The sequence below is a fragment of the Pocillopora verrucosa genome, chromosome 4 (assembly GCF_036669915.1).
Source record: "Pocillopora verrucosa isolate sample1 chromosome 4, ASM3666991v2, whole genome shotgun sequence".
In the NCBI taxonomy this organism is placed as follows: domain Eukaryota; kingdom Metazoa; phylum Cnidaria; class Anthozoa; order Scleractinia; family Pocilloporidae; genus Pocillopora; species Pocillopora verrucosa.
This window is the reverse complement of record NC_089315.1, coordinates 26,692,132-26,706,688: the sequence shown is the minus strand read 5'-3', so window position 1 is coordinate 26,706,688 and position 14,557 is coordinate 26,692,132. Positions and strand designations below refer to the sequence as shown.

Genomic DNA, 14,557 nt, shown 5'->3' with positions numbered 1-14,557 from the left:
ATGTCCATGCTGTTTTCAAAAAACATTTTATCTCGCTTAAACTGCTTCAGCGGAGCTGATACGGAGAAAACCGTCTGCGTAACGCTGACAGCCGGGGAATTTCAAAACACGGGCCAGACGGCGAGGAGTTATATGTATGAAGCATTTTACGGAATGGTCTGTGTGGAGTCCATGCACTCTCGCACCCTGTGGGGTTGGCGTAATAAGTTTCGATGGACAAGCTATGCCTCAGGTAATAAAAAAAAATAGTTCGATTTTCTCTTGCGGTTGTGTTATTGCGGTGCGACTGTAGTGATTCGCCGCTTTGATTTCGCAAACACGTTCTCTTTCCCTAAATTAATCCAAATATACTCATTCCATCTCGATTAGGACGGTCTTATTCAACATGAAAAGCGCTAGCTTAGAGGCGACTTAATGTTTCTTTGCTCCAATTAGTCTGAAATTTTCTCCACGACAATTTTACAATACACGTGAAGAAACAAGGCTTTGTGTCAAAGGAAGTCCAGGATTTTATCAAAACGTGTAACACCCAGGTACGTCCCAAAATCCTCGATGCAGGAATACAGCTGCTATGCTATACCGTTAAATCGTCAAAACAAACTGTTCAGGCAAACAGCCTGATTAATCGACGGACCAGCTGATACTTGAAGACAAAGTCTAACGTGACTGATATACAACAAGCAAAGACAGAAAATATCATGGAATAAAACTTTAGATTGCTGCTTAATGTGCTGAAGAAAGAATACACAAAGCCAACATTATTCATCCCACAGCCTTGGCCCCAAAGAAAGCGGAGAATTTCCGTGATGTACAGTGTGCATCGTACAACGGAAGAGATATATTTATCAATGGCGCGAAAGAGCAAACTGGAAAGTCATATAGTCCGAGGTAATTGTCATAAATGGAATATTCGATCAACCTTTATAGGTAGTTTTTTTTTTTTTTGTAAACTCCCTAAAGCATGGCGAATAATTAAACATTATGATACTATGTTGTTTGGCATAGCGAGGATGTCTATATGAAGTATGAAATATCATAATTGGCCTTTTTGAAAATTATTTCTTCGATTACTTCTAGGTGGCAACCAATGTTTATTGTTCTGCTATCCTGATGGAGAAGAATTATTGTATTACTTTGGAAAAGCCCGAGATGGGACACAGTGTTCCAAAGAACCCTACGGTGTCTGTGTACGTGGACGGTGCAAAGTAAGAATGAAACTATTATACTCACATCTAATGCAAATTAAGAACTCGGGCATTCTTTTTTAGTTAAGACTTACTTTATGTTGGGCTGCTAAGATAAATATAAAACAAGAATGACGAAAAGTGATGACGGTATAGTTGTCAGTCAATCCGTCGTTTTTGTTGCTGTTGTGTGCTGCTGTTTTCATCCCATTTTTATGATAATTTTATTGCCGTTTATTTACCTTTAATTCATTTCAGTCCGTTGGATGTGACTACAAACTGGACTCGGGAGTGTATATGGACAGATGTCGAGTTTGTGGTGGAAATTCTACGACGTGTCAGCCAATGAGAGGAAGAATTCAAAGGTCTCCAACACTTTTTGAACGAATCTCAGGTAACTTGTGAGAGTAATTGCAATGTTCTGAAATCATAATTACTTGATGAATTCTTCACTTATCAACTTCAGTTTATCAATCTGGTTCCACACGCAATGGCAGCTCTTCAGCAAGGCTAGATTACTTCTTATCGATTTATTTAGGAGAGGTTGGGTGTGGGTGGAAGGGTTTAAATGCTCATAAAATAGAATCCAGGGGAGTAACTTTTTAATACTGAGAGAATTGAAATCACATCAGCCCTAGGACCCTCATAGATACAAAATGTAAGGCAAATATTTTTGTAAACACAGAAGATTGAAATGAATATTGTAAAATTGTATTGCTTTTTTCCTCAAATGAAGTTTTCAATATTATCTATGATTGGAATTCAACAGGCTACGCAGATTTGATGGTGATACCTAAGGGGCAACGAGTGTTCTGATCACAGATAATACGTGGAACTACCTAGGTAAATCGATTACACTCAATAATGATTTCATAATCTGCCGGTATCATTGACTGAATAACTGCGACTGACTGATTCTCACTAACTCAATGAGTCTGACTCCCAAAGACTGACTGGACTCTCTGATTAATGTCTTTGATCTGACGAGGAGCTAACGCTCCAAACGTCAGCTTTGAAACTCTATACGGTGGCCAATTTACATTATTAATTCAGTAAATAAAACCAAACTGGTCTCGTTATACTCCCCTACCAACACACGCAGCCCCACAGTTTCTTTATTCATTTAACTCTCTGTCTTACTCACTCACTTACTATCCTGCTGAGTCATTGCCAGGTCATCGACCTCATAACTGACCGAATGATTTATCAACCTGACTGATAGGTTGGAAAACTTGTACTTCGATAGAGTTAGCTGGAAAATTTTGACATTCTCTCTCTCTCTCTTCTTTTTTTTTTTTTTTTTTTCTGTATCATTGTTTATGCTATCAACCACTTTGTGGTTATCGTTTTGGACAACCTCAGCTCTCAAAAAACAAAATGGTAACTATGTTATGAATGGTAATCGCATCGTCAATTGGTCTGGCATATTCAAAGTTGGTGATGTCGAAGTGCAGTACGATAGAATCTCAAACAACATTAAGGAGACGATTGAGATAACTGGGCCCACAAAAGAAGACATTACTGTAATGGTGAGCATGAATAAATTTTTGTTTTCCCTGAGTAAGTATATTATACGATTGAAGCCTTGCAAAGTATCCTTTTTTGTTATTTACTCAAGCTGTCTCTTAGGTATTTACCCTGATGTTTAAGATCCTTTAAACATAGTTTAGAAGATCTAGGGAGATCTGCTCAGAGATTGCTTAAGATTGTATAAAATAATAATAATAATAATAATAAAACGTTAGGCACTTACAAAGGTGATACTTTGGCAAAGTCACATGCCTATTTGGTTAAAATAAAAACTATTTAAAAATGCTTCATTTTTTATTACAAATTTTAAATTATATTTTAATTATTTGTATTTCCTTCATTGAAATTGTTACAACTTATCATTTCAATAGAATGCTTAGCATAGGTTTTCGGTATTTTTGCATTAGCTGGACTTTATAAAAATTGTAGCGACTAACATATCATTACAAATCCACAGTCTCTATTAATGGCGGGTAAGGTTAATATGAGCTTTGAGTATTGGAGAGCAGGTGGAGTTTACGCCGTTGGAGGTATGTGTTATTAGCCATTAGTAGCTCATAAATAGGGATATGACCACTATTTGACATTTTTTACCTTCATTCTACGACTAATTGACCTTTCCCTGACCTCTAGCTTAATTGCTTTTACGTGACAGTTGCTGATGTTCACATGGCTCCTTGCGCTCATAACAATGTTATCAGCGTCGTTTTGGTGTCAGCTACAGGGTTTAATCCTCAATTTTTCCTAGGCTGATACACCCGTTAATCGTGCTCCTTTCAGAAACACCGCAAGTTGAGAAGGAAAACCACGTAACCTTACAAATGGGCTGAGGGAAGCTGGACTACCTGTTCCACTTCCTGCGGAGGAGGAATCAAAGTACGTTCACGATACAGCGCTATAGAGGCAGTTGCATCATTCCGTGACAAGGAGACTGATGTCCAGAATGCAACACTGAACCGTGTCATATGATGAAAGCCGCCTGGTCAGAGTGGGGTGCTTGGGATGACTGCAGTGCTACTTGTGGAGGAGGAGCCAGGATCAGGTTTCGAAACTGCAAGAAGCTCAGCGCCTCTTCCAGATCTGGATGCCCTGGAAAACCATATGCTGTGGAACAGTGCAACGCAGAAGAGTGTCCTAAAAAGGGTGGGTTTTGGATTCCATTTAACTTAAATACGAGGATACATTTTCTAGTTCAAAAGGGGAATAGTGGCCTTTCCGTTGTGGTTTTGCTCTAAGTATTTTCCTTTTCATTTCGGCAGTATCAAAAAAATAAAGCAGAAGCTCTCTACCTCATCAAAGTCTTACTGGGAATAGTATGTGGACAAATTTGTAGCTTCAGCGTGGCGTTTTGTTCAAGTAACAACAACGCTGATTTTCCGATTATAAACAAACAGTGAAAACAATCACAGTCAACTGCAGTACATAAACGGCAACGAATAAATCAATATTTGTTTCCAGTGTTTCAGAATTGAGATGCTTTTATTTTTATGCCTTTCTTCTTTCCTGAACAGAAACAAGGCCAGGTACGTCAAAAGTGCTAAAACACAGTTCATCGTCGATGGTGACCACATCCTCGAATCTGCACTCAAGGGAGTCTTCAGAAGGAAGGAAGAAACTAACAGAGTCGTTAAGAAGGCCACACGCCTCTAGATTAAGCTCGGCTTCTCAATATCATGAACGTCATAAAACTTACACAGAGAAATTATCACAGGATATAGTGCAGACTGTATTTTCAAGAGGGAAGCAGGGGTATTCTATTTCTTATATATATAATACATTACCAACTTCAAGGTCAAGACTTCTTTTTTCATCAGTAAACCAGACCTCGACTGGTTACATTTATTGGACTTCCCACAAGAAGTCTGAAGGAGACTTCTAGCTTATCTAGTAATTCGTGCGTCTGCAAGTTTACATCATTTTATCGCAAACATACATCGTCCATGTTCCCAGTGAAAGAGAAACCAGAGTTGCTTACTTCGCCTGTAAGGAAAGGTACGCATACCAAAATCTTTTCACGTAGTTCCTCAACGCCATTACTTGATGTTGGGGGAGGCTTAAGTGTATTTTCTACAGGCCTCAGTTCCAGCAAGTTATGAAATTGTTAGACCGTCTGTGGGTTTTATGGCCACTTCCAAGGCGTCTAATTTGCGAACGACTTCCATAGGGTTGAAAGTCTCATTACACACTGGTGTTACACCTCGTCGAAGGAAGTCAATAATCCCACTATTTTCCTTGGATATGAAACGATATCAAGTCAAGTTGACAGGAAGTCTGTTTTGGCTTCATTCAGTAAAGAGACTATTGAGCAACCGGTATCGATATATAGTAGGCAGGAATTGGTACCCAGTTCAAAATTGAGTAGAGCTGAAAGGACTTCACACACCAATACCTGTTGACGTAATGGGACTCAAAAGCCGCGAAGGGAAACACCCTCAGTAACCTTATCATCGGCAAGTGAATTTCGCACAGAGCCATCTATACTTTTAACCACGCCATTAAAGAGCATTCCATCAAGTTCCAGTGAGACATTGAACTCATCTATGATAGACATAAGAAGGATTGAACTGCGCCTGGAAGGTTATAGTGACATTACTTTGCAAAGTCGTAAGAAAACAATTCTCTTAACAAAGAATTTCAGTGCTAGCCATGATTCCCTACCTTTTGAGATAACAGAAACACTCAGACCTGGTTCGTCATCAACCATGAATGTTTTACCTTCTAGGCCAACAAGCTCTAAAGTAATGTACGAAACAAGCGTGCTTGAATTATCAACAAACACTACTTTAAGTCAAATCTTGGAAATAAGATCAGAATCTACATCGGTTTCCTCGACTCTCCATCTGTTGCTTCCCCCATGGCAAACCTTAACAGACTACCTCTTCCTACATGGATCATCGAAACCAATACCTCAGACGTCAAAGCTGATGTCATCTCAAATAACTGATTCAAGAAAGATGAACACATCTTACAACATATCCAAACTTCATTTCTCCTCTTAGAAGCTCCCTCGTTAGCATCGCAACCTCGTCTCAACAGTTTGCGAGGACTGCATTGTTAAAGCCACAATTTCAATCAACATTTTCAATTGAAAAGAACATGGGCTTCAAGTCAGCGTTTTCTATATCTGGTATCTATGAATCCCCAATCGTCACTAGAAAGAATTCTAATGATTTTGCCTCATCAACATCGTCATCATTATTCTCACTGTCATACATGAAATTAAGTCACCACTAAAAAGAAATCCAATGACCGATTCACTTTCAGAGAAAGGTTCTCTTTCAAAAACAAAAATAGCGGTAATTTCAGAGCGCTTAGCAAGGACGTCACCTACAAATCCAAACGGACTATTTTCTTCAGCGAACGAATCGAAGCCTCTGTCACTCTCTCAGGAAGACTACCCTTTTATCAAAGTAACAGAATTCTTGTCATCTGGCCAGGAAACAAAAAGTAAAGCAGCAATTACTAGTAAAACACATTTTCCGGAGTCGTCCACCCAAGCAACAATGCCATTAGTGGCGTCATCTTTCAACACATCAATACTTCCGTCAGCTTCCTCGGCTGCTAGGATAATTTCGTCACCATTGTTAGATATTTCTGGAGGTTTACTTTCAAATAAAGAAATAAAATCATCAATTTCACTGGGATTAACCTCTAACAGAAACAGAGGCCATGGCCATGAGTTATTCAAAATCGTCATTGCTTTTAAGGCGGATTCTGTTCTCAGTTATGTCTTCAGAACTTACTCCGTCGTCACCGAGCACTCTCTCCTCACAATACCGAGGCGTTACTTCCGCAATGCCAGGAGAAGTCGGCGAACATATGCAGTCATCTTTCTATCCAAAATCGAGCTCCACGAAGAAAGTGAAAGAAACTGAAAATCTTGCCAGAGGGTACAAATTCCACACGTTGTCATCCCATTTCAGCTCACAAGCTAATATCAAAGCTACGTTTATTCACCTAGTGTCTCTTGGAAGTCATTTCCCAGAACAGCTATTCCCATCACCAACATCTACAGATTTAACCTCAACAAAAAACATGGAAGAAAATATTGGCACTTTGAATTACTTAAAATATCCGCTACAAAAGCGTGACACACTAACATCAAAGCATGTTTCCCTTACCTCAATGCCAGAACGAAGTCTCACGGAAGTCCTCGTGCATTCTTTAAAAAACGCCATTATTGCAATCAGTGCTTATTTCCAGGCATTTACAGCTTTCTTCTTCATTACAAAAAGAGCATTTGGCAAGTAAAAAGTTTTTCGCTACACCAGCTGTATATCCTTCCTCGCGGCAATTTTTCTTAGGAAGATACGACAAGGGAAGAATAAGTAATACAGGTTCTCTCACATTTTCGCCGTCATCGCAACATATCCCATCATCAATACCTCATTTGAATAGCCCAGAACATGTAGGGGTTACTACAAACTTTGCTATACTCTTCAAGAACTTCATCATCTCATGATGAAGCTCTTCCATTGATTTCACCGCAAGCGAGTTCGTCATCAATGAGTAAATTTAAAGATAATTCCATCTCAAAAGATGAGCGGTCGGCAATTCCAACCTTCAGCTATGCCGAAATATTCTCGTCGTTGAAGGATCAGGAATTATCGCCAGAACGGCTACCTACCAAGAAAGCAGACTCTTCTATAAACTTAAGAGGTTACTCGGAAAGTTCATCGAAGCAGCCCTTTCTCTCTTTGAAATCATCCTATAGAAGCGGTCTGCCGCAGTCTCTCACTCTACTTTCTAAGCAAGATAACTTAGCTCCTCAAACAAAAAGCCAAATGAGTTTTTTGATAGCCTCTCCTTCGGTTGTGTCGTTGGGATCTGGCTCAGCGGCAAGTAATTATGACGCGGCAAGACGTTGGGAACAGGATTCTGTATCAAGACCATTGCTATTGTCTAAATCGCCATCATTATCACCGACGCAGCTAAGCCGAACCAAGACACCTAAATCACAAACCCTCATGGTACACTCATTCAGCGACTCGTCATCAACTAAATTCACAACATCTTCATTGTCTCCAGATGTGATCGCGGTGCGGGACAAAACAGCGGTGGAAAGCTCAGTAAAAGATCAAACAGGAGATACCTTAACAAAATTCCCACGCTTAGACCATACAGCTTCTTGATAGAAGCACAAGGAAGTAGTATTGTCAAAAATTTCAAAACCTCTGAGCTAGAACAGGAAATACTACTCTCAACAGTACAGTTTAAATTGGTGAGCAAAACAGAAATCGCACCAGAAGCCAAAGAACCCCCAAGAATATCCTTCAGCATACGTCCAATGCCATCAATTATATCTCCACATAGTAGCTTACACCCTGGAGCGGGAATCACGAGACTATGTAACGATTCTTTCAAGACGATGTATGAGATGCCCTCTTTTCCTCCTTCAAAGACAACCTCAGAAATAAATGTTGAGTCCACCTCAAGCCTTTTGCCACATCTTTCGTTGAAGTTTTCACCAGATCCTACCTCCTCAGCGGACGCGCAATCCATTGTAGGACAACTGCATTCTTCGTCAATGCAGCACATTACGTTGTCGAATATTCCGCCTTCTAGCTCACCTGTACAACTAGACACCGTGAAAAGCGTTGTTGGGTCTTTGAAAATGGCTCCTTCATGGGAAACAGACGAATCGCCTGTAGCTGCCCGTTTTAACTCCACTCAAATAAGCATAGCAATCTTCAGTGAAAATCTGTCGCGTTTCTCATCGAGCAAACAAGTGTTAGCATCAGCGTCTCGGCCATTGAGCTCATCATTAAAACATGAAGTCAGAGCGAGTGTAAATAAAGCGCATTCTATAAAAAGCTCTCCAGCGGGACAACGCACAATACCTCTTTCTCAGCAATTGAGCTCGGCAGTGAAAGAACAGGACATTACAAACCGAGTTTATTCTGTTGCGTCATTGTCATGGAAACCAAAGTTAATGGCAGAAAATTCAGTTTCACTGAAACTGTATTCAAGAGAGGATGAAACTCTATCGTTGCCATCTTCGCCAGTACTCCCAAACTCCAAAGTAAAAAGTACGCTAAGCCTGAGGGAGTCATTTGGCATTTTTTCTTCAAGGCATGGAGTGTCAACATCTTATGTTCAGGGAATCCCAAATCCTATTTCTGAGATTACGAGAGGCATGGAGGACTCAACAAAACCAATCCCGGTAAGGCATGCAAAGCCTTTGTCGCTTGCTTCAATGATCAGTTCTAGTCCAGATATGCAATCTATGAGAAGCCTGCTGGTTTCCTCAACAACTCTATCTTCAAGGAATCATACGGGAATGATATCTTCTCGATTAACCTCAGAAAAGCCCATCACAAGCCTTCCGAAATTGAAAACTCTTTCAATCAGACGAGAAAATGTAATTTTAGTAAGTTCTTCACCCAGTGGAACTCAATTTCATTCCAAAACGCGAAAGAATTCTTTAAGAGGTTTTTCACCTTCCAGGCATGAGGCATTCCCACCGTCTCAACAACGTAGGTCTTCTCTAAAAGAGGACGGCATGACAAGTCCCATGGACTACTCAGTAAAAATGTTAAGCCATGAAGTCATGTTATTAAGCTTATCCTATGGTCAAGAGTGGCTAGAAAGTTCGAATTTGCCTGTTTCGTCCACTTCTGATAAGCAAACTCAAAGTTGCAGCTCAACGCATTTCTTTCCGTCAACTTCATCTTCAGCGGAGAAAATCCTCCAGTCAACTACTGCTACTACTCATACAACGAATCCAGAAGGAACACGTAAGTGGTGTTACAGAGTTTCATTTGCTGTTTCCCTATTTTTAAAAATTAGCGGAAATTGTTAGCATTTTGAGTTCAGATTAATTTTTGCCGGAGTCAGTCTTTTATGATTCAACAAGCAAACAAACAAAGTCTTGGATGCAGATGAAAATATTGTTCACTCGTTGCCCAATAGACCAGGAAAAGACACGTTTGTGCATGACTGGTGAGCGAAAAAAGGAAAAAGAGTATTTGAAAGTACATGTAATTATCAATTCTCGTTTCAGCAACTCTCTGTCCTCGGTGCGGTTTGTCAGAGAGACTACACGAGAAGTACTGTTCAAGCGATTTTGGTAAGTGATTGTTCCCAATGAGAAGTTTTCACGTAAGGGGTCAATTATGGTAGAATGAAAACCACACACATATTAAATGCTCTCTTGTTTAGCAATACTTAGGGCTTAGGCTCAGTCTACGTACCGTACAAGTCAGTTGCTCTCAACTTTCCACAGTCTATGCGTGCTTTCGCTTTTCAACCTTGAGACCTCGAACAATTTTGGAGTCACAGAAATATACAGATATGAAGTAAAATAATAAATCTTGCTGGCGAGCAGATTTCCCGGATTACCTGATTTCGAACGGAAGGTGTTACACATAATTGAGTCCTCACCAGAACCTTGCAACGGAATGATTCTCGAACCTTACAACGGAATGATTCTCATCAAAATACACACGGTGAGCGGTAACATGATTAATATTTAGATGCTGATCAAGATTAACTTAAACCGTAAATCATTAGAGGCCTAAAAGATCACGGTACGTTTTTAATTTTACCGTTTCGAACAAGATCATTGACCTCTCCTTAACTTTTTCGTATCAACAGCTATACTTGTTCGCGTTCGTACTGGGGCAGTCACGAACGGAAGTGAATCCTCTCATCTGACCAAAATAAGAAGAATATTCAAGACGAATAAACCAGTGAAAAAGAGGCCTGAGCTAAGGTTTACCATCGGAGATTGTAACTGCAGACCTGATCTCTTGCTGAAGAGGGATTATTTTGTTTTTGGCAATAATGTGCCATGGAACAGAACGATATCGATCTTAGAAGTTAATCAAGATAGTTTCGTGGCTGAATGGAAGGAGACATTGGAGGAAGAAATAAAACAGTTGGAAGGAAGATGCTCGAGACACTCCACAATTCCTACTCCACGAATTTCATCGACTGTCGCACAGGTTACAAGTTCATCTTTGCATCACAAAAGAAAATCAGTTTCTGACGGTACGTTACCTGATTCACTCTAAATCTTAATCACGTTTGAAACCTAGAAAATGGTGTAACGTTGTTTTTCAATAACCTTAAACTTTCTTTTTTTAAATACAGCTTTGTTGTCGACCCATAGTACTCAAATAGAAACACCTACTTCCCTAGTGACAACTGAAGGTGAGTAGAAGAAAGTCTTAAACTCAATTTTTATTGTATAATAGAGCAATTTTCAGTTGAGAGTCTAAATAACCCGAGATTGTTTCTTTTTTTTTTTTTGCTTAACTTCGCTCAGTGATTGGTCCTAGAGAACTTGCACCACTTTCGCAACCATTCAGTTTCAAGCACAATATCAATCAGAACTTGGTCGCTCTCTTTTTCCCGCTCTTTAAGCAGGTTAACTTCTTTGCTTAAACCTTGGTTGTTTATTATTGTTGATAGATAAATTCAAGTTCACTTCAGTTTCCATTTGCATTGATTTGGTAATTTGCAGAAAGTTGTGGCCCATGTGGAAATCTTTTCAGAAGGACCAGGGCGTACTGCACGAGCGACTTCGGTAAGTAAATATATCACGGAGATATACTTTGTTCGTTTGTCTCACGATAAAGTCGCTTTTTATGTTGATTGCCACGTTTCGACTGCAATACGGCTAGTCTTCATCAGGCGATGTGGTCGATTGTTTACGTGTCGCTGTTTGTAGCACTTTGGCACGCTGCTATTGGTGCATTTCGATCCTGATTATTATTTCGGTTGTTCGATAGTGTTCCCTCATAGGTCCTTATAAATCAGCTGTTGTGTTGTTTGATCGTGGGTATTCAAGCCTAGGGAATTTTGATTCCGCTATCCCTATGGATGTTTCTGGGATAAAGTCTTATACGGATAGCCTCTTTGACCCTACGTTTGTACAATTGGGGGTCACTATCAATAAACTAAACCTTGCTCCAAATAGAAATATGCACCGTTTCGTTAGCGTGATCCAAAACCGCAAAGGTTTGAGTATGAGAAAACCGTATGTCTCTACTTTTAGGAACTTTCTTTAGCTTGTTCAAAACCTTTTTTTTCTTTCAGTGGTTCATGTTAGGATCTTAACTGAAGCTATCGACGAGTATTCTCACGACACAAAATATCGCGTCCAACTGATTCACATTTTCAAACTTACCAGAGGCGTAACAACGATAGGAACGGTCTGGATACTAAACAATTCATGCCGTTGTCCATTGCTTCTCCCTGGGAAACAGTACCTTCTTATGGGTAGCTTAAGCTTCTCTGCGGCGAAAACTGAGCCAAAAGCAGAAATAAATAGGCAAAGCTACGTAGAGGAATGGAGAGGATCAATGATACGTCGACTACCACAATTGCACAAGAGGTGTTCTCCCTTTACTACAGAGATGGTGAAATTTCTAACAAAGACGTCTGCCAGAATTACAAGTACGAATAAGATACATTTTTCTTGCCCCATGCTCATTTAGAGCATCATGATAGCCTCGTGTAACGCTGGGTTTGCCTTACTCTTGACCAAATTCGAATGACATTTTTTTTTTTTAACGAATAATAACATGATGATAAAACTAGAGGTACTGATAAGAAAAACAGTAATGATCATAATAACGATAAAAATGATGGGGATAATGGTAACTTGAATGATGATGATGATGACAGTAGTAGATTGTGGCAGAAAATAGAAGATAAAGCAGACTCAGCTTTTCACATATTCGTCGTTTATTGACATCTTGCGCGTAACTTCTTTCAAAAAAATGATGCTTGGTTTTATTTTACAGGTATTGTATTCTTAACTTTCTTTTCTAATCATCAGCCCATTCGCTCTTTTACTTTAGAAGTAAGTGCTTGGCATATTGTAAAAGAATACCAAAATGTTACTCATAAGCTTCCAGAATCTTTACTCTTATTCCTACGAGTTCCGATTAGACTTGTTCCAGTGGATTATATTTTACTACTTAACGTTTTAATATTTGTTTATTCTTGATCTACAAAACTGACTTTACAGGCACAATTTTTTCGACAGCAACAGCAGAAGAAATTACGACACAGCCGCCCGTCACACTACCATCAACGGACCTACCGAGTGGTAAGAGATAGAAAATTTTCCTCAAAAGAAAAAAAAAACTCTAAACTTTAGAAGCGAAATATTATGGATTGGATCTTTTTCTTTCTCTTCCTGACCGATCTAACTTCTTTCTCGAAGCAATCAGATTGAAAACGAAAACAAATTTATAGTTAAACAGTTTCTTTCCGTTTTTCTTTAACCAAGACCCCCAAATTATCGCATATAACTATTTTACACGTACTGTCCCTCTTGCCCCAAAAAACTTCGAAATATGTTTACTGCAAATTACATTCTGTGCCCGGCCAGTAGAGTCTATTTCCTGTTACTCAATACGATTGAAATGAAAATTTTGTTGGACACTAACAAATTCTAGCGACTATATCACAAATTTATTCCAATTTTTTGACAGCAGCCTCTAGTTTTACAGCTTGACTAACACCTGTTTTCTTGTCATATTATTTCACAGCAAAATGCCGTGCATGTCAAATATCAAGGAAACGGAACAAATACTATTGTGACAGTGACTTTGGTAACACCCTCTGATATTTGTGTTCATATGTTACAATTAAAATACAAATTTACAGCCTAGAATTTTATACGTCCAGGGTTCAATGTTATAAATCTTATTTAACCAAACATTATCGAGCTGTTGTAGGAATCGTACCATCACCAACTTTCAATTAATTCCTTGTGCTCAACTAACGCTCAGCCCTATTACTGAGTTCAATATGCATGAGGTTTCATTTTCACCTCAACTGTGTATACAGTTTTTAGCAGTTTTAACCCAAAATTGATAAAATTCCTAATTTGAATTTGACAGTTTTTTTATTTTCTTTGAATTCCAGTTGTCCGAGCCAAAGTTTTGAAAGAATCGTACAACGAAGTTCGTAAAGAAAGAAGATATCGAGTAAGGATCATTGCAGTGTTCAAAAGCAAAAGGAAACTGGAAAACCGAGATGATATTTTTGTATTTAATGACTACTGCAACTGTCCTAAACTCCGAATGAAAGAGCAGTATGTAATAATGGGCAAAGAGGAAAGGAACACAGGACTAGAAGACCTTGGCTCATACTCTCAACTAGTGATTCCTCCAAGACCATTTGTTTGGAAGTGGAGGCCAAGAATGACTGCTGGACTTAGATCGATTAAAGACATCTGTGGCAATTAAGTAAATCGCCAAAACTCATTTCAAAGGCTTCTTTAACATCCACAAAAGCAAAACAAAAAGGCGAGATATGGAGGCACAACAATTCATTGTTTTCTATGAATGCCTCGTGCTTCGCAAAGTCATTTATCAAGAAACTAATATCTAATGAATTCAGTACCTGTTTTGTCTTGTGTGCGCGGTAAAAAGTCATCCTTTGTTTTCATATCGCATCGATGTGGCTCTATATAGCAACGTAGAACCATTGCTGTCAGCCCATCATTGTAGTTTTTAATAATACATTGACAACTCTGAAGAGCTACGTTCCGGTAGCAGAACAGCAAGGATAACTTCATTGATTATTTAATAAAAAGATCTTGATTATTACGATTTTTCATTCTTATTTTCTTGTTGTTTTTTTTATTACAAAAACATGTGTCTTGATCTGCTCACATACGGTTATTGCAATTTTAAAGCGAACTGAATATTTCCTTCACTGAGACATAGCACAAATCACAATTAAACAGTCTAAAAACATACAGCGCAGGTAATAAAAGCTAATAAATACAAATTCAATGGAATCTCTTGTCAGTAAAGGAAAATTTTTCTCTGGTCTTTACTGTATCTGTCTCTACAACTGGCCCGCAGCAAACCTTGTTC

The 14,557-nt window shown here is 39.0% G+C and overlaps 1 non-coding gene across 1 annotated transcript; it reads left to right on the top strand.

Annotated features, from left to right (window-relative positions):
• On the top strand, positions 1-14,101 carry LOC131773431 (uncharacterized). Its single transcript, XR_010717214.1, has 17 exons — positions 1-232; positions 774-881; positions 1,078-1,205; positions 1,443-1,578; positions 1,954-2,027; positions 2,547-2,713; positions 3,172-3,244; positions 3,495-3,857; positions 4,226-9,451; positions 9,718-9,783; positions 10,311-10,706; positions 10,809-10,868; positions 11,182-11,244; positions 11,757-12,116; positions 12,712-12,774; positions 13,220-13,282; positions 13,599-14,101. It is a non-coding gene; the product is annotated as an uncharacterized protein (transcript).
• The last annotated feature ends 456 nt before the right edge of the window (positions 14,102-14,557 follow it).